Source organism: Canis lupus, chromosome 21 (genome assembly GCF_003254725.2).
Source record: "Canis lupus dingo isolate Sandy chromosome 21, ASM325472v2, whole genome shotgun sequence".
In the NCBI taxonomy this organism is placed as follows: domain Eukaryota; kingdom Metazoa; phylum Chordata; class Mammalia; order Carnivora; family Canidae; genus Canis; species Canis lupus.
The window spans coordinates 39,076,321-39,100,333 of record NC_064263.1 but is presented as its reverse complement, the minus strand read 5'-3'; the positions used below and the strand labels follow the sequence as shown (position 1 = coordinate 39,100,333).

At 42.6% G+C, this 24,013-nt stretch overlaps 1 long non-coding RNA gene across 10 annotated transcripts in view; it reads left to right on the top strand.

The window, feature by feature from the left end:
• Nucleotides 1-23,450, top strand: part of LOC125753247 (uncharacterized) — a 141,839-nt gene extending 118,389 nt beyond the window's left edge. For all 10 annotated transcript variants that reach the window (XR_007404599.1, XR_007404596.1, XR_007404600.1 and 7 more), the window contains 2 exons: nucleotides 18,585-18,733; nucleotides 22,900-23,450. This is a non-coding gene — a long non-coding RNA (uncharacterized LOC125753247). The remainder of the gene's footprint in view (nucleotides 1-18,584; nucleotides 18,734-22,899) is intronic.
• Nucleotides 23,451-24,013: the final 563 nt, after the last annotated feature.

Below are 24,013 nucleotides of genomic sequence, written 5' to 3'. Positions count from 1 at the left end.
AGAAGGAATGTGTGGGGACGATGAACATGAAGGGACCCATTGATGGGCTCTACTTAAACGTAGGCTGTCTCTTCTAATTCTTGCCTCACTGTTCAGGGAACAAGTTGGGGTTATTTTTCTTCCTTTGGAATCTTTTTCTCTTTTGTTGAAGGCAAAAGCGAATAGTGCTAGTCACTTGGCATTTCAATAAGAGGGAGTTTATTACCTTTAACCAGTTGTTATGGCAAGAATGCCATACATGTCAGTGGTGGCTAAGTTCCCAGGTGCCCAGTTGGCTTTTCTGGCCCCTAGAGAATTTCTTTTCTGTCTGCACGGCCTGCATGTCTGGAGACTGGACCTCTGGAGCGCAGCCAGAAGAGAAGCACAGGCTGAGGCGCCACTGTGGAGAGGCAGGCCTCTGCTTCCTGCCTCTGGCGACCCCCATCACTTTCTTCATCACTCAGTTATGGCTTCATCAGAATTGAGTGTTGCCTGCAAAATAACTCCTCTTCCCGTGCTACCCACCGGCTGGTTCTGGTGGAGGCTACACTCATTCCTTTGATTGTCTGCATAGCAGAAAAGGGGGAGGAAGGCCACTACAGCCTGGAACTGAGGCAACAGATACCATTTTGGGCTACGACCCGATGATACCATAAGCATCAGGGAGATGTAGGGGAGAGAGTTGATACAACATGTTGCATCAAGACCTCACCATTACCTCTTTTGTTTTAAGACCAACCACAGCCATTTCTCTGGTTGAAAGCCAGCCTATGGGGGCATAATGTGGGGGACATGCCATCCCAGACATTCACAAAGTTGTGTGTCAGATATTTGAGGGTGTGTCTGTGTGTGGTAAGGACTTGAAACTGTCTTGCTAGACTATTATACACAGCACCTTAATACTTCTCTGCAGAGCTGTAAAAGGCTTGCCCACTTCCACACAGCTTTATTAAAGCTGGAGACGAGAAAAGGGAAGTACATCCAGAGCATAAACTAGAAAACAGTCATATCTGGCTGGCAAGCCATGTTTTGCTCAGAGACCCTACACCATCCTGCCTCCAGACGTGCCTTTTTGTGACCCAAGCCATTTCACCACCTGGCACGTAGCATGAGACGATCCACCATTCATCTGACTAGATCCCCTAAAGAAAGTGGGGAGCCCTTTCCCACCTGCAAGAGGGTTCCTGTCCACTGTATAAAGCCCTAGCTCTTTGCAAGATAGCTGGGATAACTGTTAGGCCACACTCCTTGCCCGAGTTTTCAAGCTTCACTAATTAATCGCTTTGAACACATTCGTACCAAAGATGTACCCAAAAACTGGTGCAGGCAGAACAGATCTTTGCTTGAGGCAAGTCACTTCTAAGTCTGAGTGAATTGAATAAAGGGCTATATGAGCCCTTGTATTCTAGGCAGTTCATAACGGCTTCTACAGAGATTATTTATCTGGATGCCTTAATAAACTGACATTTTTGCATTACACTTGTATACCTTTACTATAAAGAATAAAACTCTAGGACTGTCTCCATAGAAGCATTTAATATACTTACCTCATTTAGTTTTTTCCCCTGTGAAGAAAAGCTGTTAATTATTCCCATATAAAAGATTAGGCAATTGAGGCTCAAAACAATGAAATGTCTTGTTCCAATTTATGTAGATATTAAGTATCTAAACCTAGCTCTGATGTTAAAAGGCATGCATGTTATACTCTATCACACAAAAAATGGTTGGAAAGGTAGCAAGTGGTCTGTTCGCTATGACTGTGACTATTAAGCCTTGGCTATTATTATGTGAATATGCTGTCTTTTAGACTGTAAGCTTTATGAGGGCAAAGATCAAAGTTCACTCTATCTTCAGCGCCCAGCACAGTCCCTAATACAAAATGGGCAGATGAATATTTATTGAATTGATGAATGAACAAATATTTTACCCAGCACACTAAACAATAAATTGTATGTTTTTGTAGTGTTTTAATACTGATGGCCATGTATATTTCCATAGTACTTTAGTTTTTCAAAGACTTTTCTGTTTCTTTTTCCATAATAAAGTTTGCCTTACCACAAAGTGAAAGTTAAGGACCCAGACACTGGGAATACACACTGGTCTCCTAACCCTGGAATAAGAAGATTCATTGTGAAGGAGACAAGCCTTGCAAAATTGCTTCTGCAGCCTCTCTTTCTGGGCCATATGTTCCAGGTTCTTTGGAACATTCCTGGTTGCTGTATCTATTCCATTGTCCCCATAAGGATATTCTTACTTGTCAACCATGTGTCCTGATTTTTCGTTTAGGAAATATGGCCACCATATGCATGTTATAAAACTTGAATCCCTAGGCTAACTTCACCCTCTGTGCAGGTATCGCCAGAGCTCATATCCTGCTAAGTTTTCTGCATGTGTTTCAAGGAACTGCTGATTCCAGCTCTTGCATTGACCATGAACAGATACATTGAGTCTCTTTAGATTAATAACTTAGTTTTCTATAGAAAGATGATTTCAAGGATTCATTAGAAAACTGCATTTTTTAAAAGCACATTTGGGAGCACCTAGATTGCTCAGACAGTTAAGCGTCTGCCTTCGGCTCAGGTCATGATCCCAGGGTCATGATCCCATGGTCCTGGGATGGAGCCCCATGTCAGGGTATCTGCTCAGTGGGGAGGCTGCTTCCCCTCCTCCCTCTGCTGCTCTCCCTGCTTGTGCTGTCAAATAAATTAATTAAATCCTTAAAGAAAATAAAGCACATTTGAATGATTTTTTTTATCAATTTAACTTATTTATTTTTTATATAAATTTATTTTTTATTGGTGTTCAATTTGCCAACATATAGAATAACACCCAGTGCTCATCCCGTCAAGTGCCCACGTCAGTGCCCGTAACCCAGTCACCCCCACCCCCCGCCCACCTCCCCTTCCACCGCCCCTAGTTCGTTTCCCAGAGTTAGGAGTCTTTCATGTTCTGTCTCCCTTTCTGATATTTCCACTCATTTTTCTTCTTTCCCCTTTATTCCCTTTCACTACTTTTTATATTCCCCAAATGAATGAGACCATGAATGAGACCATATAATGTTTGTCCTTCTCCGATTGACTTGTTTCACCCAGCATAATACCCTCCAGTTCCATCCACATCGAAGCAAATGGTGGGTATTTGTCGTTTCTAATGAATGGCTGAGTAATATTCCATTGTATACATATGCCACATCTTCTGAATGATATTTTAATGTAATCAACATATGCTTTTTATTCAATATGAGCATTTTCTGGTTTTCCTAAAAGTAAAAGGTTGTATGATTCTGATGGGGATCCATGAAATAAAATATGCTTTGACATTATGTCAGATTTGTTACTTTGCACATTTCCCAGATAACACAGAGCAAGTCAAATGGATATATTTTGATGAACTTGATTATCTGATTCCATGGGTATCCTGGGTGAATTTTTGACAGCCCTGACAGAGCAGAAAAATCTTTGTGTAAAGTCAGAGCAGACATTGTTTTTGGCTTAGTTTCTAATACCAGCTTACTCTGTGACTGGGGAAACTTTGTCTACTCTTGGGGCTCGGTGTTCTCCCTTGTAAATTAAGTGACTTGGTCTGGGTCAGTGGTTTTCTTCCTATGACCTGTGAGCCTGAGTCCTTGGAGGTCTAAGGCTCTGCCTGGGAAAACTCTCTCTTGCTCTTACTTCAGTCCAGAGCAGCTTGGTACGTGTGGGTTATTTACACATACTGATCCACTGTATAAAATATTGTTTGGGAAAAAAATTCTATAACTATAAAAGTTGTATAGTCTTTTGGTGTCTGGATCTATATTTCTACCTCACTTCATTAAAATATCTCTATGAGGTATATGGGATCTACTTGGCTGGAAAAGAGGCTTAGGCATATGTAAAAGGGTTTAATAGGACAAGAAATCTTTTAGTATAACCTGCTGGAGAAAAGGAGGCTGCGGTTTAGAATATTGTGAGGCTGGGGTAGAGTAATGAGGTAATCGCTGACTGACTTAGAGACCTCTGAGAGGAGGATAAATGTCAAGGTAAAATTTCAACCTAGGGAGGGGTCTCTGGTTCTGAGCATTGGTAGGAGAAAGAAGCTGAGTCGTTGGTCACAACATGGAAATAGCCTTAAAAGTGAACCATAGGGGTACCAGGTTGGCCCAGTCAGTTAACCATCTGTCTTCAGCTCAGGTCATGATCCAAGAGTCCTGGGATAGATGCCAAAATAGGGCTCCCTGCTCAATGGAGAGTCTGCTTGCTTCTTCCCTCCCTCTGCCTCTCCCCTCCCCCTGCTTGTGTTATCTCTCTCTCTCTCTTAAATAGATAAATAAAACCTTTAAAAAATGAAAAAACGTAAAATACACCACATATAGAGATATGTGTTGAGAGCTGGTCTTCCAGAACATGAGCCAAACATTGATGTGGTTATATGGATGCAGGGATTGAAGGGGTCTAATAGGGAAAGTTCTAGAAAACTGGAGGAAACTGAGAGCACTCCATCACTGAGATGATCAATCCTTGACCTCTCAAGTTGTAAGCACTAGTGTTTTCCATCAAGTCCATCCCCCTGAGGAAATTCTCACCAAACTGGCAGAGTATTTGTAGGACCAGCTCCTCTATGTGGTGGAGCCCAGAATTAATCTTGTTGCACTCACCCCATTATTCAGTGGTCCTAGAGGTCATTCATGGTCCCATATGGCCTCTGAATTGCTGATTTACCATAATTCCTGACACACTGATCCACTCATACTGGAGTTCTTGTTGTATTGACCCACTGAGTAGATTTTTTTTGACAGAAACTACAGTTTCATTCAAGCTTAGGCTCATGCATTTGAACATCTAGAAGGTCTTTTGGGGATCCCCTTAGAGAAAGGTTAGTCCTTTTTTCTTCTCTATTTCTTTAGTCTATACTGCTGAGGTCCCAATATGTCTTGAGATAAGTCTGTCCAACTTATAACCATTAACATCTCATGCTGAGATGCTGAGAAAAGCAAGATGTTGACTGGAATCTTAAATATCTGCTTCTAGAATTCTGTTAAGTCTAGAGAAGGGCTCTTTCATCTGGCAGAAGCAGGCATGTGGAAGGGTCACTGAGAATGGAACTCAGTTTCAGCCCTGACAGGTTGTCTAGGACACCTGTTTTAGTGGTTCCAGAAGTCTGTGCAGCTTTTCTGACCGCTGGGGGCCACTGTGGCTACTACAGCCTGAAGTGAATTAAACTTTCCCTAATTTATGTCTTTTTAGTCCTTGGCCCCACATATCGTGAGTCCATGGTGCTCTGTCTTGCTCTATTAGTGTATAGCTATGCTTATCCCTGTTGTGGCTCTTTTCCAGGAAATTTTGATCTCTCTCTGGGGACTAGAAGCCATTTCCAGGAGCTGAAGGCTAATTCAGAGGATAATCAGACTCAGAAAGGTCCCTGTGTCCTCTGGAGAAGAGTAGGCTAGAATTCTAGCATCTTGGGGATAATGCCACATTACCGTGTTCTCTTTCTTCCAAGATTCTGTTCCCTGAAATAAAGCTTCACCAGCAGAGCCCATGACAAGTTAGTTGATTTTCCCAGAATATGCCATAACAAATTTTCCTCCCCAAGGAGAGGTGGTGTGACAGCCTCGTTATGTGTTCTGACCTTCAGAGGTGCACACCTCCCCCAGCCCCGTCCCCCACCCTGACCTTCTTTGCTTCCCTTCCATCTCTTGATTCTGACAAGAACTGAGTGGGACAACATCTCAGCATACAGTGTTATCTCTGCACACAAGTGTGTTTTGTTCTCCGATGGCAGATCCTTCAGGATAGGGTTGACATCCCCTTCCCTATTCTAACCACCACAGTCTGGCTGAGCTCAATACTGAACACATGCTTATTGTTGACTGAGTGTGCGATAGCACAAACCTATGTGCTTTGTGCCTTTAAACAGCACCATTATTTCACTTGACCTTTCATGATAATTATGGAAACTGGGAAAGGCTGATGAATTTGTCTAGGAAGTTGAGTCTGGGTCTTTCTATCTTTATGTATTTTAGGGCCCTTCCCTTTCCAAGTGTCCTCTCCATTTGGTTTCCCCAAGTGTGCTTTTTCGCAGGTGGCATGATCTCTTGCCTTGCAGCTTAGGGATCCTAAAATTACAAACATGGTCATCACATACTCTTAAAGCTTAGGCTCAGAAGTGGTATGGCATAGTGCTGCATTACATCTATTGAAAGGAGTCATAGCCCAAGCCAGCTTCGTTGTGGGAGGAGACTGTACAAGGGCATGAATACTGGGAGGTGTGCTTCACTGGAGGTCATCATATCTTTGAATAGTGGATCTTTTACTATGAACTGTCATCAGTTTCTTGGATTCAAGGATCTGAGTGCTATGCTACTGTCGTAATTTCTTGGCTGGTGAGAAGAATGGCCAGGTATATTTAAATCAGCAGCATAAGGCTCTCTCTCCTGAGTAATCCTAGAGTTTAGAAGGAGGAACTAATACTTCTCAAGAGGATCCTCTTAAATCAAAGTGATGCTCGTCAGCCCTTCAGATGCAGATGAAGATGATCCTGGGCATGTGTCCAGGTAGTCCTTGATCCCACATATCGTGAGTCCATGGTGCTCTGTCTTGAGCACTATGTATGAATACATAGGTCATGTTACCCCTTATGGTTGGCATATTTGACATGCACAGCCAGAGATTAGATAATGGCAAATTAGGATCTGTGCAGCCTTTCCTTATAGTCCTCCAGTTAGCCCCCAAACAATGACTGGTAGAAGTATGTGGTAAATGAAAAGGGCAGGAGCATTCCAATGAGCCAGGCCTGGATTTGGCTCCTTGCATCCTCACTAAACAGCTATGGGCACTAGAGTCCCTGCTTCAGAGTGCAATCTAATAAACATTAGATTTTCTTTTGGTCAGGTACTTTTGTGCATTAGCATAAACAACAACAACAAACAATTAGAGACTACACAGTGAGTCAGGTAACATTCTGGTTGCCAGGAATATTTTTACTTGCTGGCTGGAGGATGTAGGGGGTAAAGCAGGGAGAGAAATAGAGGATTACTCATCTACCTATTTGTAGCTTTGGGAAGCAAGATAGATGGTGAGGTCATTCACTGTACTAAGGACTACCCGAAGGAGGAGACCTTTTCTCTCCTCTCATGGGATTTCCTGGCTATGATAACACCATCTCTGAAACAGTGGCTTTTTGCTTTTGAAATCACATTCTAGTCAAGAAGTGGATATATCAGCCTTCACTGGCTCCCTTTACACACAAACAAAAGAAACCTCTGTTTTGGGAAGTCCCTGAAATTTTAGGTTGTTACCATGGTCTCACCCAGTGAAAGCTGACTAATGCAGAAACTAGTACCAGAAGTGAGGTGTTACCATAACAAAACAAAATGAAACAAAAACAACCAAATTAGGTGGCACTAGCTCATAGCCAGGCAGTGGGCAGGGAAGACGCTATTATTGAAATTGGCAACAGAGTGAGTCATGTCAGGCAGTGCCTCAACATTTGGTCAGACTATTTCCCAGGATAACTTGGAAGACCAATAATTCACCTAATGATACTGTGGCTTTAGATGCAGAGCTTGGCAGACAGAATGAGACTCATGTGGCTTGCTTGTTCTTAGCTGAGTGTGACAGATACTATAGGACAAAAATGAGTTGAGAAGTACTTGTCTGGTTTTCAAGCAGGAATCAAAGGGAGAGACTCAAGAACTTTTGGGACTTGTAGGATACAACTGATTCTCATCTACAACGTAGAAAAGTTAAACTGAAAAATGTGCTGAGCCAAAAAGGCTAATTGTGTTTTGGCTTCAAGGGCCAAGTTCAAATCCAGGGTGTAAACTACACACCTTTTGTGAAAACCTTTAAATGAATTAGGTGATGCTCAGCAAATTATTTAAATTGGACAAAATAGTAAATGGAAAGGAAACTAACAGTTTTCTCTCTCATGAAAGCATGATAAGTTTGAAGCACTTCTAATTAATTCTGGAAAGAGAGGTATGTCTTGAAAAGATTTCTGAGCATGGCTGTTAACACATAAATTTGATTGGTGAAAAAGCCTATAATGTTTTTGAGAGATTTTTATTTCCAAAACGGCCATAGTCATGAATTAAGAGATTGTAGCTATTAAAGATACAAAATAACTTTAGGGCCTCCAAATTTCTACCACTCAGCTTCCAAGGACAGAATATTCTCTAGTGTTCTCTATAAATGTGTCCAAAGAGGATAATGGAAAAGAAAGGAATGATCAAAGTATGGAGCCAAGAGCCATGGAGAGCAATGCTGGCATGCAGGGAGTCTTGGTATCTAATCAAAGAATATTTCCTACTCCCAGATATGGGTTTACAGTATTTGCTCAGTCATATTTCAAAATTGCTATGGACCAGTATCCACTTGGTGCCAAATTTTTCCATCTACTTTAGAAGTAGGAGAGCTCATTGCAGTTATCCTAGCTCCATTCCACTGACACATGTTGAGTTTGGGAAAAGAAAAGATAAATATCTTTTGTTTTGGTTTGGTTTTAGTTCATAGGTCTCTGGATCAAGACAAGCCTAGCTACATTTTGATCATCTTTTGGTATAGAGACTATTATGAGAACCCAGGCTGTTGACTTACTCTCATGAGCCTTTTGGCTTTCTCCTTTGATAACTGAGTATGTTTTATGTGCAGAAAGGAGGAAAGCAAATATTTGTGAGCAGGATACTCATTGTGGGATACTATTTCATTGTTCCTAACTTTTTATTTCTCCTTTCCAACAAGATTATATATCTCTACCTCTTGCCATGTGATTTGCTAAGCTTCCCTATGGAATAAGTATAGTTCTTTGCCCTGTTTTCCGATAAGTTATATAATTTCTGCTTAATGAAATAGGAGTGAAATTGTCATGTGCCATGTATGAAAGAACAGAAGCTTTAAGAAGCAATGCACGTTCCCATTAGCTCTTTTGATCTGTTTTCTTTGGCATGATACCAATATAGAGGATGCTTTCCCAGTCTGATTTCTAGGATTGAGAAGCCTTCCCCCTTCCCCCCAGCCCAAAATGTAGTCAATCTACAGTCCACATATAATGTAAGAAATAAATCTCTTTTGAAAGAAGCCTCTGAAATTTGGGGACTTTTGTTATTGTGGGCTTCCTACCATCACATAGCTTACTGATACATCTGGATATTAGACTAGTAGCTCTTTGGGGCCCACAGTGGTCCTGTCCCAGGCCTCTGGGTTGCAACGGTAGAATTTCATTAGTTTCTATCTGATTGCTTTATTAATCATAGTTTACCTTTTGCCCTTCAGAAATTCAAGCAAGTGAGGGATGCCCTTTTGCTGAAGGATACAGTCATAATTTGACTATATCCACTGTATTACAGTATGAGTACTTTAATACAAGGGAAGTAGTGTTAATGGAGTGACATAAAAACTTAATTTCACATGTGTGTATGTATATATGCATCTATTTATCTATCTACATACTAATTATAGAACATTTTAGAAGTGTAAGAAAGAAGAAAAACATTTTCCTATTGTGCAACACTACTATATTTTAAACTTTTTATTTTTAAATAAGTCAAGCTTACCAAAAATCTGCAACAATAGTATAAATAATTCTACATACCCTTCTTTCTCAGATGCCCTGAATATTTACATTTTATCACATATATGTCATTGTTCTTGCCACATATATGTGTCTATCATTTTTTTTTTCTGAACCAATTTGGGATGAGTTGGAGACATGATCCCTTTTTATTCTGAATTACTTAAGGATATATTTCCTTGAAAAAAGGATAATCTCTTTCATAACAAAAGCTAATTTAGCAAAATTAGGAAATGAACCTTGGTACTATGCTATTATCTAATTGATAGTCCTTAATCAAATATCTCTAATTGTCTCAAAAATGTCTTGTATGGCAAAAGAAAAAAAATCTGCTCCTGGAGCTAATCCATGATCATGCATTGCATTTATTCTTCATGCCTCTTCAGTCTCCTTGAAATTGGGACAGTTAGTTCCTCTGTGCTTTTCTTTTCTTTCTTTCATTATCTTGTCACTCCTGAAGAGTCCTGGTCAGTTTTGCACACCATCTCTCAATTTAGGTGTAACATTTCCCCCCCTCCCCTGTGATTCAGATTCAAATTAAGCATTTTTGGCATGAACGTCAAAGTGGTAAAGCAATGACCCTCTCCTTACATTATATCAGTCACAGGATATGCATTCGTCCCATTACTAAAAATGTTAACTTTGATTTGTTCACTAAGGTGGTATCTACAGAGTAGACACAGGTGGTTATCTACGGGTGTAAAGTTACCCTTCTTACACTTTGAAATTAATAAGGATTTTGGGAGAAGATCTACCTGTGAGACAAAGTAGGTATTTTGTTCCTCATTAAAATTTCACCTGCATTAGTTTAAGCAGATATTGATAATTCTTGCTTGAATCACTTATTATTATGGTTGTCAAATAGTGATTTTCTAATTTGTGATTTTTTATTCATTTGTTGAAATCATAAGAATTTCCTTTTTTTTGTTGTTGTTGATTTTTTTTATTGTTTATGATAGTCACAGAGAGAGAGAGAGAGGCAGAGACACAGGCAGAGGGAGAAGCAGGCTCCAAGCACCGGGAGCCCGACGTGGGATTCGATCCCGGGTCTCCAGGATCACACCCTGGGCCAAAGGCAGGATCACGCCCTGGGCCAAAGGCAGGCGCCAAACCGCTGCGCCACCCAGGGATCCAAATCATAAGAATTTTCTATTCTCTTCAGTTTTTTTTCATTAAATTCATTAATTAATATTCCCCCCATACATTATTTTTATAAATTTGAAATTGCACTATGCTGAAATTAATTATGAGCTCGTGGATTCTTATTTATTCCATGGATTATAACCCATTACTATTATTTTTTCAGATTCTCAAACTGTCCTAGATTTGGCCAGTGGGAGTCACTTGAAACTGGGTTCTGTGCCATGTTGACACCCTGCTGCCATTTTTTTTGGCGCACTTCCATACTGTTGGGGACAAGATGATTTCTGAAGCACATCTTACATCTTCCCAGTTTCAGCCCTGGAATCAGCCATTTTTCTAAGGATTCCTGGCTCCTTCCAGTGGGGGAATGGTATTTAGAAACCAAGATCTGGATGCTAGGTGTTATTGCTGCTAAGAAAGATGTCGTTTCAACATTTAATATTTAATTTAATGTCTTGGTGTTTCTCCTTGCATTTTTTCCTGTATGTTGTTTTTTGCAAACTTGAAATTGAACCATGCTGACATTTTTATTCCCTATTTTTCATTTTAACAGTATAACATGAGTATTTTCTGGTTATTCCAAGCAACTTTTTAGATGATTAAATAATTTTCGTAAGTGGATAATGCCAAAAATTACTTCTGCACTTGGCATCATTGGAAAATTAAGTTATTTTCAATTTACTTTGTAATTCACAATAAGTAATAATGATTACATTTGTTTTTAAGATGCCTTCACAAGCAGTCTCTATTTTAATTCTCAAAACAATCCTACGAGCTAAGCATTTTGATGCCCTTTTATAGGGGAAGATTCTGGGACTATGTGGGCTCAGAGATACTCCATGATCCTAAGCTCATTGGAGTCAGAAGCAAGCCTAGGTCCTCTGACTTACATTGTGGTCACCTGCGTGTGTGTATGCAGTTGTCTTCCTAACTTAAATCTAAGCTACTTGATGGCAGAGGCCATGTTTTAATGTCACTGTGTCCCCATAATTCCAGTACACCACAGATGCTCAATAGAGGTTTATCACTTAGTTCAGAAAAGTCTGAAAAGCCTTTGACCCAAGCAAATTCTTGGGAAGCTTTTTCACTGGGAGTTAGTTATAAAAGCACATCTCCCTCCTTTGTGGACATTGGTGACCAGACATCTTAATTATTGCAATTCTTTGCAGGAGATGTCATCAGCAAGGGAGGGAGAGAAGAGCAATCTGTTTGGATAGGGAGGGGTAAACCCAATAAATTTGCCAGCTGCATTTGCTATCTTAGCAGCAAAACAAGCCATCCCACACTGCCTTTAACTGAAAGATAGAGGACACGATAATAAACTATCCCGTGGTAGAGATCCTTATCTGCAGCAGATTATGGGCCTAGAGAGATCACATGGGGACAAATGTGTAATTAATGATATTGTTCCAATTAGGGCCTGGTTCAGCTGAAAATTAAAAGCACAAAATCAAAATCCCTCCACCCTTAGCCACTTCCTTGCAGACTTCCGGACCAAGAGGCTTTTTGATGTTGATTGTCTCCTTGCAGCTTTTAGTTGAGGACAAGCCAAATTGCACCACTTGTGCTAATTATCCCTCTCCTGAGATTGCAGATTCCTAGTTAATAGGGAATCGGTCCAAACTCCTTATTGAGTGTCCAAGGTGGCTGCTCGGTGCTAGGGACCTGGGCCAGTATAGATCTCAGCAGTTACTACTGTGAATATTTCTTCCTGAGTCCATTTACCAGGAAAGTGAAGGACTTTAGGGCTTTGAAGAAAGAGCAGGAATAATAAGTGCTCCTGTAGGGAAAGACAAACCATCTCCTTCTCTGGGTCGCCTTAGTCCATGGCTTTGCCATCTTCCTGGTTTCTTCCACCTTATCCTTCCATACTTGCCCCCAACATCTAAGCATTCATCAAGACCTGTTGCTTGTACTGTTTAAATATTTTTCATATCTTATTTCACCTGTCCTCACTGTAATTTTTTACTTCATTCAGTCAGGTGACAAGAAGTAGAACTCATACCTGAACTCGGAATTAAAGTGCCAAATCTCATGCCTTTTGCAGTCTGGGGTGTGCTTTATTTCATTCACTAGTTTAATTGCAGAAAACTCTAGCAGGATTTAAAATAGAAAATACTGAGCTGAGAAGTTTTTCATGAGCCACGTTCTGGTTGGGAAGGCTTAAGGAACAGCTATCCCTTTAATTATGGTTATGGCCATATTGCTCCATTGGTATCTCATAGGAAAGTGAGAAAGAGATTGTGTTGGATCTTTCCACTGGCTCCTCCGGACCTTTCTTTTATTTATTTATTTATTTATTTATTTATTTATTTATTTATTTATTTATGACAGTCACAGAGAGAGAGAGAGAGGCAGAGACACAGGCAGAGGGAGAAGCAGGCTCCATGCACCGGGAGCCCGATGTGGGATTCGATCTGGGGTCTCCAGGATCGCGCCCTGGGCCAAACCGCTGCGCCACCCAGGGATCCCTCCTCCGGACCTTTCTGTCAGTCTCTGTGTAGCTCTGTGCATGGGAGACTAACTTCTATGGATTGCTTTGCTCGGACTCTCTTGCCCTCTGTCTGTGGTCGGGTTTGGTCAGTGGAAAGCACCAGCAGGAAAATGGAACATGGGACCTGGCTCCCTCTCTACTACAGTACTGTGGATGATGATATTACTTTGTGAAGGCTACAGCTCTGATCAAGTGACCCTCTTTGACAGCTCTAACTCTCCCTTTTGGCTCCCCTAAGTGCCCCCTGACTTGTTCTTTCAGACAGAGGAGTGGCCGTGGCTCCCACTGTTGCTACCCCTGAGGGGCTGCACCACTCTTAATGGGTTTCCTTTGATCCATCCCACACCTCTATAAATAGTTGCTTCATTAAATTCTCCTTTATTACTTGCTTGATTGTGCCATCTCTTTCCTACCTGGACCCTAATAGATTTAGGGCTTTGAGTAACTCAGATCTAGCCACAAGGAGTAGAGGTACATGGACAAGGAAATGGCATGCTTGATTCTAATCAAATTCTGAGCCATTAATATGGGCATCAAGAGCTTCTGCTATGTAAAATAACTGTATTAGCTGATGATAATAATAGTAGCAGGCTTTTATTATACTCTTACCATTGCCAGACACTGTTCTAACAACTTAATATGTATTAACGTTTTCTATTCTCACATCTTATAAGCTAAGGACTATTTTTATCGCTATTTTCTAGATGAGGAAACTGAGAGAAAGTTTAAGAATCCTGCTTAAGGCCCTGCACTTTAGTATGTCAATCAAAACCAAGCAGTGTGGTTCCAGAGTCCTTAACTTCTACCCTAGACTTCTCCAAATGGACAGAAAGTCAGTGCCAATGGACACATAATGAGAGTGCATTTCATTGCCCAAATTATACAATAATCTGAATATAACTTTTGAAGGTAAAATCCCTGATGTTTGAAAACTATTTTTAACTTTGGGATTTCTAACAGAGATGCTAACACCCAGTAGTGCCATTTTTAGAAACCTATAATTTATTGAGGCAGATGGAAATGGATATTGCTAGATTTGAATATTAAATACTACACAGGCAGCGCAGTACCGTGAAAAAGACTCAGAAGACGTGCTCCCTTCCCCACCTCCACCGTTCAATAGCTGGACGACCTTGAGTGATCACTTAATTCTCTCGGAAACTTGCTTTCTTGCCTCAAGTCTGCTAGGTCTCTATTCCACCTCTCATCTGATAGACATGATCGTCATCAACATGACTGCCATTGAACGCAACATCAACAACTAATATTTGCTTATTGGCTTAATTTATAATGCCCGGACCTATATGTTATTTATCATATTTCAAACAACACATTCTGCCTTGGGTTGAATACTTACAAGGATTAGGATCTGGTTACCTTCTCAGGGGGCCAGTCTTGAAGGGTAGCCTGACCACTTGCAGGGCAGATAAAGCACCTGCAGGAGGTCCAGGTAAATATGAGGAGAACAAAAAAGTTTTAATTGCTGGTGAAGTTTTAGGAGGTGAGAAGTGACAGGTTGAAAGATACAAAGGATGTTTTAGGGTAAAATCTCCAGTAGACCCCCTGAATTGAACACCTGTTACCTGCAAAAGGTTTCATGATTACTTGGATCACTGTTCTTGACTTTCTCCTCCTTTACTCCTCCATACCTTTGTTTATGCCATACAATCTGTCTAAAAGGACTTTGCCTATTCAGTGAAACCCTCAAGGACAGATTAAACCTCTGAAGCCCCAGGAATTCAACCAGAGGTTTCTCTCTCCCTCCAGAATTCTGTGTTGTTCTCTTCAGGCATTGTTGATAGCATTCATGTTATGTGTTCTGTTATTTGTGTACATACTGTTATTTGTGTACATATTTGTGTACACCTCTCCTACTAGGTGAACTCTGTGCATTTGAGTGATGAAACTGGGCCTTCTAGTCTTTGTCAGATAGGTAGGGTAGAGGTCTACAAAGCCGGTTTCTAATGCTTGGTGCACATGCGCACCTGCACATACCCACAAACCTGGGTTAGGAATGCACACAAGTCTAGTTTAAAAATACCTGAGATGGCATATTGGTTAGTGGACCTTTGTAATCACAAATTAGTCTTTGTTCTCAGTCCTAAGGCACACTGGGAGTTGTGTTGGCAAACAATGAAGAGCTGGGACACCTTTTTATGCATAATGCTGTGTCTGATACTTTAATATTAGATCTGTATTAGCGTCCAGGTCTGCAGCTAATGCCAACCGGTATAAAAGGTAGTGGCCGGTTCCAAAATGATTCTGTTGCCGAAAATCCTGATAATTGCTGGTTTCACACACACATTCTTGCTTGCCAGCCACTGTTAAGGGTGACTGTGTCCCTGGTGAGGCTTGCCAGTGTATAGATGGCCAGACACATTTTTTAATGCTTAGTCTTTCCACTCTGTAGAAATAGTGAAATCATTGTAAGCAAAGAAGACTCTGGAATTATTGGGAATCTAGAAATGAGGAGTGGTATTTCACCTCATCAATGGATACCGGCCTCTGAGTTATCTTTTTTTAACTGTACACAACAGAAGCCAGTACCTGACAATTTTATAACTGTGAGAGCAGATGGGGGGAAAAGGGGGTAGAATGTGTGAATCTTAAGAGGACACCCAGCCCACACCTGAAAACTTAGCTGTACTTGATAAGCGCAGAATTTTTGGTTAAAGGTGATCAATATCCTCTTGTTTAAATAATTATTACCTTTTCTCTTGAAAAACTTGTAAAGAGGAAAAGTTCATATTCACATCTGCAGGGAGGGACTCATTCGGGGACTAAGGCTAGGAACTGAGCCTGGTAGAGTTATGAAGGGGAGGCCCCTCTCTGAGCCCAGGACAGATGGATGGATGTGCAGTAGAAGGAGTCCTGTGCCTGGTTGGGTGGGATCAGAAGCCCCAGGAAAAAGCAATGGGGACTCTGGGGGCTTTAGCAAGTTGTTCTAACTTTGTATTTGTGCGCTTATCTGTGCAGTTACTGGTTTAGGCTCAGATTCTCCACTGGACCATCTGTGCCTGGAGGGTAGCACTGGCTAATCTGGCTTATCTTTGTATCTAAGAACCTGGCACACGCCTGGGGTGTAGTAGGCCCACCGTGACTACTCATGGACTGAATGAACCTGCCTGCTAATCAAGTCTTTACCTCTACCTTTGCTCAGCCCTCAGCATGTCCCTGTGGCCTCCCCTCATCAAGTCTTCACCCCTACCTTTCTCAGCCCTCAGTGTGTTCCTGTGGCCTCCTCCCCTCATCAGCCGACTGCAGGTTGGGAATCAGTGTCCTATCTGGGAGGTGATTTACCAGCCACTCCTCTTGAAACCTCTTCATCTGCACCAGATTTTTTTTCCCCCTGGGGACCTGAAATGCTCGAAGAGGGGCGGGTGAGGTGCAGGACTGTGCTTGCCAAGCCAGCTCCATGGGTCCTGTGAAAGGAGCTCAGAGGGCCTCTCCCTTCCCTCCGGCCCTCAGGTGCAGGATCAGAGGACCTGACAGTCACCTGTTTATCAAGCAGCTTTATGCCTTTAAAGGGGGAGCTGGGTGGCATGTACATGGATCTCTGGAAGGCAGGAACCTGCCAGCTGTGCACAGCTCCAGCTGAGCTGTCCTCCAGCACTGTCCTCCTATGAGAACAGTAAGCTGTGACCTGGTGGCTCCCTTCCCGCCCCTACCAAGGCAACTGACTTGAAATAAGTACCAACCCTGGAGACTCAGCTGGCCAAAGGTGGCTCTTCCATAGCTCTACACTCAGCTTCAGCCTTCCCACGTAAGCCTTTGTGGTCAGCAGAGAGAATCCTGGCCATTTGTGATTTCTAATAATAATAATGGTGATTATAGTTACCATTTATTGAGAGCTCATAGTCCATGCCAAGCAGTGAGTTAATGACTATTAACTCATTCCTTTCAACTCAGGAGGAGCACTATTATTAGACTTGTTTTTGGGTGAAGAAGAGGGAGGCTCAAATCGTAACTTGCCCACAGCCACAGCACAGCTACTAATTAGTAGAACCAGGACTTGAAGCCTGGAGTCAGGTCCAGGGTGCTTGACTCTGGTTAAGCTACTCCATTCTGCCCCTTGCTTGGATCTTTTTTGGCCTGGACTTCATCTCTCTTCCTATCTAAAGAAGTCAGGTTTTAGGTGCTCTAGGGCCTCCCATGTGGCTCATCCCTCTTTGCAGTAAGGTCTCAGCATAAATGTGAGCTCTTCAGGATCATTTGCTGTAACAGATACATTATGTCACGGTGCTGGAGGCCACACTCGCTGTGGAGGTTCTGGGGGGAAGTATGTTCCATGCTTCTCTCCTAACTTCTGGCGGCTGTGGCAGTCCTTGTCTTCTTGGGCTTTCAGACAATCACTCCCATCTTCACATGACTATCTACCCTGTATGTCTACATCTCCTCTTCCATCTGACCAAATCTCTTCTGCTTTTCTGCTAGGACATACATCGTTGGATTTAAGCCTCCCCTGGATCATCCAGAATGATCTCCTCATGTCAAGATCCTTACTTTATCTCATCCACAAAGACCCTTTTTCCACATAAGGTCACATTCACAGATTCTGGGCCTTAGGACACAAATATGTCTTTTGGGAGCCACCATTCAATCCACCACATCAGCCAATCCGGAGTAGGTCCTGATGTCCCCTCAATCTCATCACCCTGTTTTCTTTCCTGCATGACATTTTCTTCTGTCTGGAGTTTCCTTATTTCTTATTTCTTGTGTTTTCATATATCCTATTCTTAGCCAGAGTACCGCTGGCTGTTTAGTGAGGACAAATCTTCACTCTGCAGAAGTGAATCTTTGATTGCAGGACACTTAGCATGTCACACTCCTGGTATAACCTGATTGCCAGAGCAGGCATAAGGTGTGTGGAGGGAATCATTTTGGTATCCACCCCCACACCCCATCCACCACATCTCCTACAGATATGCAATGTGCCCCCTTGGAAGGCAGTACCAGCCCAGGGTCGGAACCACCAGGCTCTTTGTTCATCATTTATGTTCTGACATAGGAACAAAACTATGGGGCCAGGGACCTTATTGGTCTTGCCCATTGTTGTATTCCCTGAGTCTCCAACAGTGGCTGGCCCTAAGCAGGCACTCCAAATATATTCTCTCTAAATGCACACAGAAGATAGGGATGCTCTTTCTGGAAATGTGTGACAGATATTTCCCATTACATTGCTCTTGTTTAAGAAGGAAGAGTTACATGATAGGTCAATAATAATGAAAAATGACCAGAGAAGTCTCTGTCCTTATTCCAGCCTCCCTTACTCCTCAGCCCCTTTGCCCCAACCCCCTTCTCCTCAGCAGGGTTACATGGGGACTCAGAGCCATTCTTCCCACTTGTCCTGATCTCTGCCATATGGTTCCTTTGCTGTCCTCCATAAGTCACTTAGGGTCTCTTGTCATCCCCACAGGCCTTCTCCCTGGTCACTGCCACAAAATAAGGGGGTGAGCTTCAGTCTAGCATCTCATGACCTTGCCATCTGGCTGAGCTGCTGCTTCTCCACCCTTGCTGGTCACCCAAGCAAGCAAGCTATTTTGTTCACCCCCTATGTGAACACAGGTAAGTCACTTTACCTTGATGATCCTCAGAAACCCCATCTAAAAGTCAGAAATGCAACAACTTGATGGATATATTGGCAACCTTTGCCACTGATACATAATAATTATACAAAATACTTATTTTCTTCTCTTTGTCTTTAATAAAAGAGAGACTGGAAGGGAAATAGGGAGGCTCCCATCTCTATGGGGGTTACAAAGACATCCCCAGTTTGCTTTAAAGGGAGTGGTGGCGTTAGGGTGGTAAGGCCTATAGGAGCACATACCTGTATGGGATGAGACTGGATTCATGCAGAAATGAGGAAGGCAGTATTGCCCAGTGGTTAAACAGAGGGGCTTCAGGGGCAATAGTCCTGAATGTGACCTTGGGCAAGGTATTTGTGAGACAGAGAAAATAACTAACTTGCCCAAGGTCATACAGCAGGACACAGCCAAGTTGGGAACTGGCCTTTGCGAGAGCACATGTTTATGCTTTTCCTAGTGCACCATTCTGCCTTCCGTGTAGAGTCTCTCAGGAACAATCGCTGCTGTAAGCCCTGGGGCTGAAAAGCAGTCAAGAATGGTTCTGCTCTGCCCAATATATGACTGTTTGAAGGACTGCTTCAGGTTGCTTGGTACAGTAGGAAGCAGAGGCGCAGACGAGAGAAATCAGTATGCACTCCCCAGGCTATGTGGGAATCTGGCTGTGCTAATCACGTGTGTACACAGGCACGCACATACCACCCTGACCACCATCACAGAGACGCCATTCCAGCCCTGGGCCAGCTGGAGAAGTCAGCACGGGCCCTGGCAACCACTTACAAATCAGCAAGGCCGAGGCAGAAAGCTACGTGCAGGTAATCGAGAGGCGATTGTGCAAGGATCATCGCCTCCATTTAGGTGTCAATTGTGTAATTTCCAGCTGTTCCTCAGCTCAACAGCTGGAGTTCAATATGCTCAGGGCTTATCTGGAGGCCCCCAGCCAGGGAACTCAATATTAAGCTGGCTTCCAGGATCTAGGAAAAGCAGCTACTCTTGCAGCAAACCACAGAGGAAAGGCCCCCATTTTTCCATCCATTTAAGCAATGGTGGCTCTTTGGGAACAAAATTGGTGCTGCCTGTAAGTGGTTGGCCCAGTGCAAACTGGAGCTAGAGAGGGGATGATATCTTTATACAAAGGTACAAAGCATGCTGATCCCCTTGCAGGGGTTATTCTATTTCATCCAGTCCTACGATGTGATAACATCATTATTATTTCCAGTTTACACAGAGGAGATGCACGGTTTGCCCTACATCAAACAAAGCACGATTTGCCAAGCTGATTGTTGAAGCCAGATCTATGTGACCCGAGCAACTAGGCTAGGTGTCTCCTGCTAAAAGCACCCCTTTGCAGTTTGGAAATAGGCTGCCAGGTTGATCCAATTCTGCCTCTTAGGAAGCGGGCCTAGAATGAACTTGCTCCAGGAGAGGAGGGAGGAACCCCGAAGCAGAGATCATGCGGGAATGGTAGGAGCAGAAGCCAAGTGTGGATAGGAGGGAGACACTAGTTAGAACAGCAAGAAAGCATCTTCTTTTATGGTGTCAGCAACGTCAGAGTAATTTGGAGTAGAAATAGTGACTTTATTTTATTTTTTTTTATCCCACCTTTGGTTCTGCTTTCCCACCCTGTCCCCTTCCACAAAACCAAAATGCACCCTTTCCTTCCTCCCTCTTTCTCCCACCACCTAATTATCTTGTCAGGCGAGAGCAAGCACCTGGGCTACACTCTGCCCCTGAGCCCATGCCAAGCCTAACTCATGATTTATAACATTTTCTTCCGGAAAGCTCAGGGACTACCTTCGATTTCTTGTTAAAGCAGAACTTGAGGAGTTTACTTATAATAGTTGTTAGCTTATAAGCTGAAACCTAAGTAAATACCTGGTTGCTCATTCATTCTCCTGTTCGTTCATTAAAGATTTGTGAAGGACTTATGTATGTGCTAGTGATGTGGAACAATCACCTCAAGTTAGAGATGTCAAAAAAAAGGCACCCAGATAGCAAAGGGGTTTGGCCTTTCACTGCTGATGGGGCAAATGTTGCAGGGCATGGGCAGATGGGCAATGTTGTGAGTGATGAAAGTAATGGGATGATTGGCCCTCCAGCATGTCATTTCTGACTGTGAGACCTTCTGGGTTCATGGCTCTGGGGAAAAGTGTATCTGTCTGATGACCAGATCTAGAGATAAGGACAGCTGAGCTGGGGAATGTGGGTTCCACGGAGGCCTCTGCCACTGATTGGGTGCACCCTGGGAATTCCCTGGGCCTCATCCCACGTGAGTTCTTGAATGGTCACTGCACTTCCACCATGGGCTAAGCCCTGGGCTAGGTGCTTGGGACACAAAGATAAAAGGGTGTATGCAGTGAGAAAGGGCGAAACATGCTTGTCAGTGTCATGTGTCTCTTCTGTAAAAGATCATTGAACCAGCTGGTCTCTATGGCCACTTTTATCTCTGATATTTTGTAACACTTGGGGCAGCCATCTCAGGAACAGGACTTCTAACTCTGGCCAGGAAACCGGGTCATTCTGAATCCTGGCCTCTCACTGACACTGCTGATGGGAAGGCCTAGGGGGTCCAGGACTGCTTGCCTAAGGGCGAATCCCATCCCCGTGTCCCCGTGTTCTTTTACAATATGGCTCTGTATTGTAAGCACTGCAACATGTGCTCTATTTTGGCTTGGCTTTGAATCATTATTTCCTGTTGGACCATCCAGAAGTCCATGCCTTCTAATTTCTTATTAGATGAGAAAAAGCAAAGACTGTGTACCCTCCCTGTCTTTTCCCTGACTGTCTTTTCCCTGACTCCTGGTCATCTCTAGGTTAGCTCCGAAGTCACTCCAGAAAGAGCGACTCAAGAAGAAGCAATTTTGTGGAATGGGGTGGCAAAGATGTGTGTACAGCCAGACTTCAAACAGTCCTTCACTGAAGTAATTAAAAAGCCACTTGCTATGCCTATGACCATGTTAGAAGGGCTCTGTGCTCAGCCTGGAGTCTGCTTGAGATTCTCTCCTTCCCTCTCCCTTTGCCCCTGCCCCTGCTCAAAACTTGCTGTCTCTTTAAAATAAACAAATAAATCTAAACAACAACAACAACAAAAAGTGAAAGAAAATGCATTTGAAGTACAATGCAGAAAATAAGTACCGTGAATGCATGAGTGTATAAATAAGGGAGTTTGGAACAGTAGAGAAGAGAAGTAAGAACAGAGAATGGAGAGCCAATATATTGAACTATTCTTAGGGGGTGAAAAAAAAAAAATATTGAAGATTTTCTACTGATCATATTCAATAGGCTGGATTAGCAAGGTTCTCTTAAAACTAGGTGATACCTCCAAAGCAGTACGCCGGCAACATGGTGAGCAACCAGCATGCTAAGGTAGCAGGAGATCCCGAAACAAGAAAGACTCCATCTAGACCCATGGGATAGTGCATTATTTGGTGCTAGAATATACTCCCATATTAAAATTATAGCTGCATAAAAATATTTGTGTATGTGTATGTATGTATATGTACATACAATATTTATATGTCACATTAACACAGAATCTGTGTTAGCAGATCACATCATAGCCCAGCACAGTTTGTGGGCCTCACCACTCACTAAATGTTTCTTGAGCAAATGGCTCTGAAAACAATTAGGTTCTTTTCCTATCAGGCAATGATTCCTCCCGTCCTCAGGGTGTAGCCTACCTGACAGTTGAATAAGGGATACAATTATAACTTTCTGTTCCAGCTCCAATGTTTTTATTTCATCTGTGTGACTCCCTGACCCCAAAGCCCCTTTAATGCCCACAGAATTCCAGGATCCACTGCAATTTGCGCGTGATCTAATAAAAACAATAGTTCGCAATTGCAAAAATCGGAAATTGTTTCCACATGGCTTTGGGGTGCAAAAATTGTTTTCTTTATAACAGGCTTTATTGAACAACAACAGCAGTAATAGTGATGTGATTAGTAATAATAACATCCACTGTATCCTTAGAGGCTACCGTGAGGTAGGAGCTACACTAGATGTTTTTCATATATAAAAAATCGTCCTCCTATTTTTAAAAGCATTATTGATATTATTGAACTGAGCACAGTGCTCAATATGTTATGAGTGTCATCCCATCTGATCTTTGCACCTCTGTGAAATAACTGTCATCTTTACCTCATGCAGATGGTGGAAATGAGGCTCCATGTGGGCTGAGTAGCTCACCCAGAGTTACCCCGACAGTGAGCAGCAGAGCCAGAATTCACACCCAAGGAAAGCCACCTCCAAGGCCCGAGCACTTTCTGGTGTGGGACGCACAATCGGGCAAGTGGTGGAAAGTGTGGAGGGTCACAAGTCACGGATGCTGGTGGTGGCATCGCCGTCATGGTCACTGCCACCCCGGGCAGAGTGGAGGAGGTCAGGTGAACAGGTGTCCAGACTGGTGCAAGTGAATGGTCCAGACCCGAGCAACAATAGCTTCCCTCCCTCTCCCTGCGAAGCGTCAACTGTGACTAATGTCATAGTGTGAAATGTCTGGATTTTCTTTCTTTTTGAGTGATGTGCAGATATTTCTAAACCAGTTTTGATGGGGATTCATTTCTAGTGGCTATAGAAATACTCATAGAAACACTCCCATTAGACTTATGCCTCTGTTAATCTCACATGTCGATCCTCACGGCAGAAGTTACGATGATAGACCAACGAATAATAAAGCTGATAATAGTCAAGTGGCAAAACCCCCAAACTTTTTAATACTGTGAGCTTTCTGTCTGAAAGATGTCATTTCTTTCAACGGCTTCGAGTTTCTTCAAGGCAGAAAGCCATTGAAGCTGCAGCGTAGCTGAACATCTGTCTTATCATGTGGGCAGATATTGGGATTAAATTAACTAGAAATGAATAGAATGATGTATGACAGGGTGCAGATGTCCCAGGCACAGTGTGATAATTTCATTGCAAAACTATGTAATGAATTCCATACATTATGGAAGTACAAATGTACCACTTTAGGTAATTGTGATGAAAAGGTATAATGTGCAGTGCATAAACAGAGCGTGAGCCCAGGGGCATTTCTCCTCTGCTATTTCTCTTTAGTCATTTCAGAATGACTTTATTTGGTTTAATGCAAGCCTATTATTATTATTAGAGCCTTATTTTTTTGGTTGGCCCTTCAGCATTTCTTGCCTGGTTGGTATAAAAAATATTTGGAGAGGAAGAATAGAATTTGGGCGGGTCAGGGCTTTGGCCACCTGGCAAATGATGGCTGAAGACAGCATTTACAAAAATATTTTGATGTCAGAAT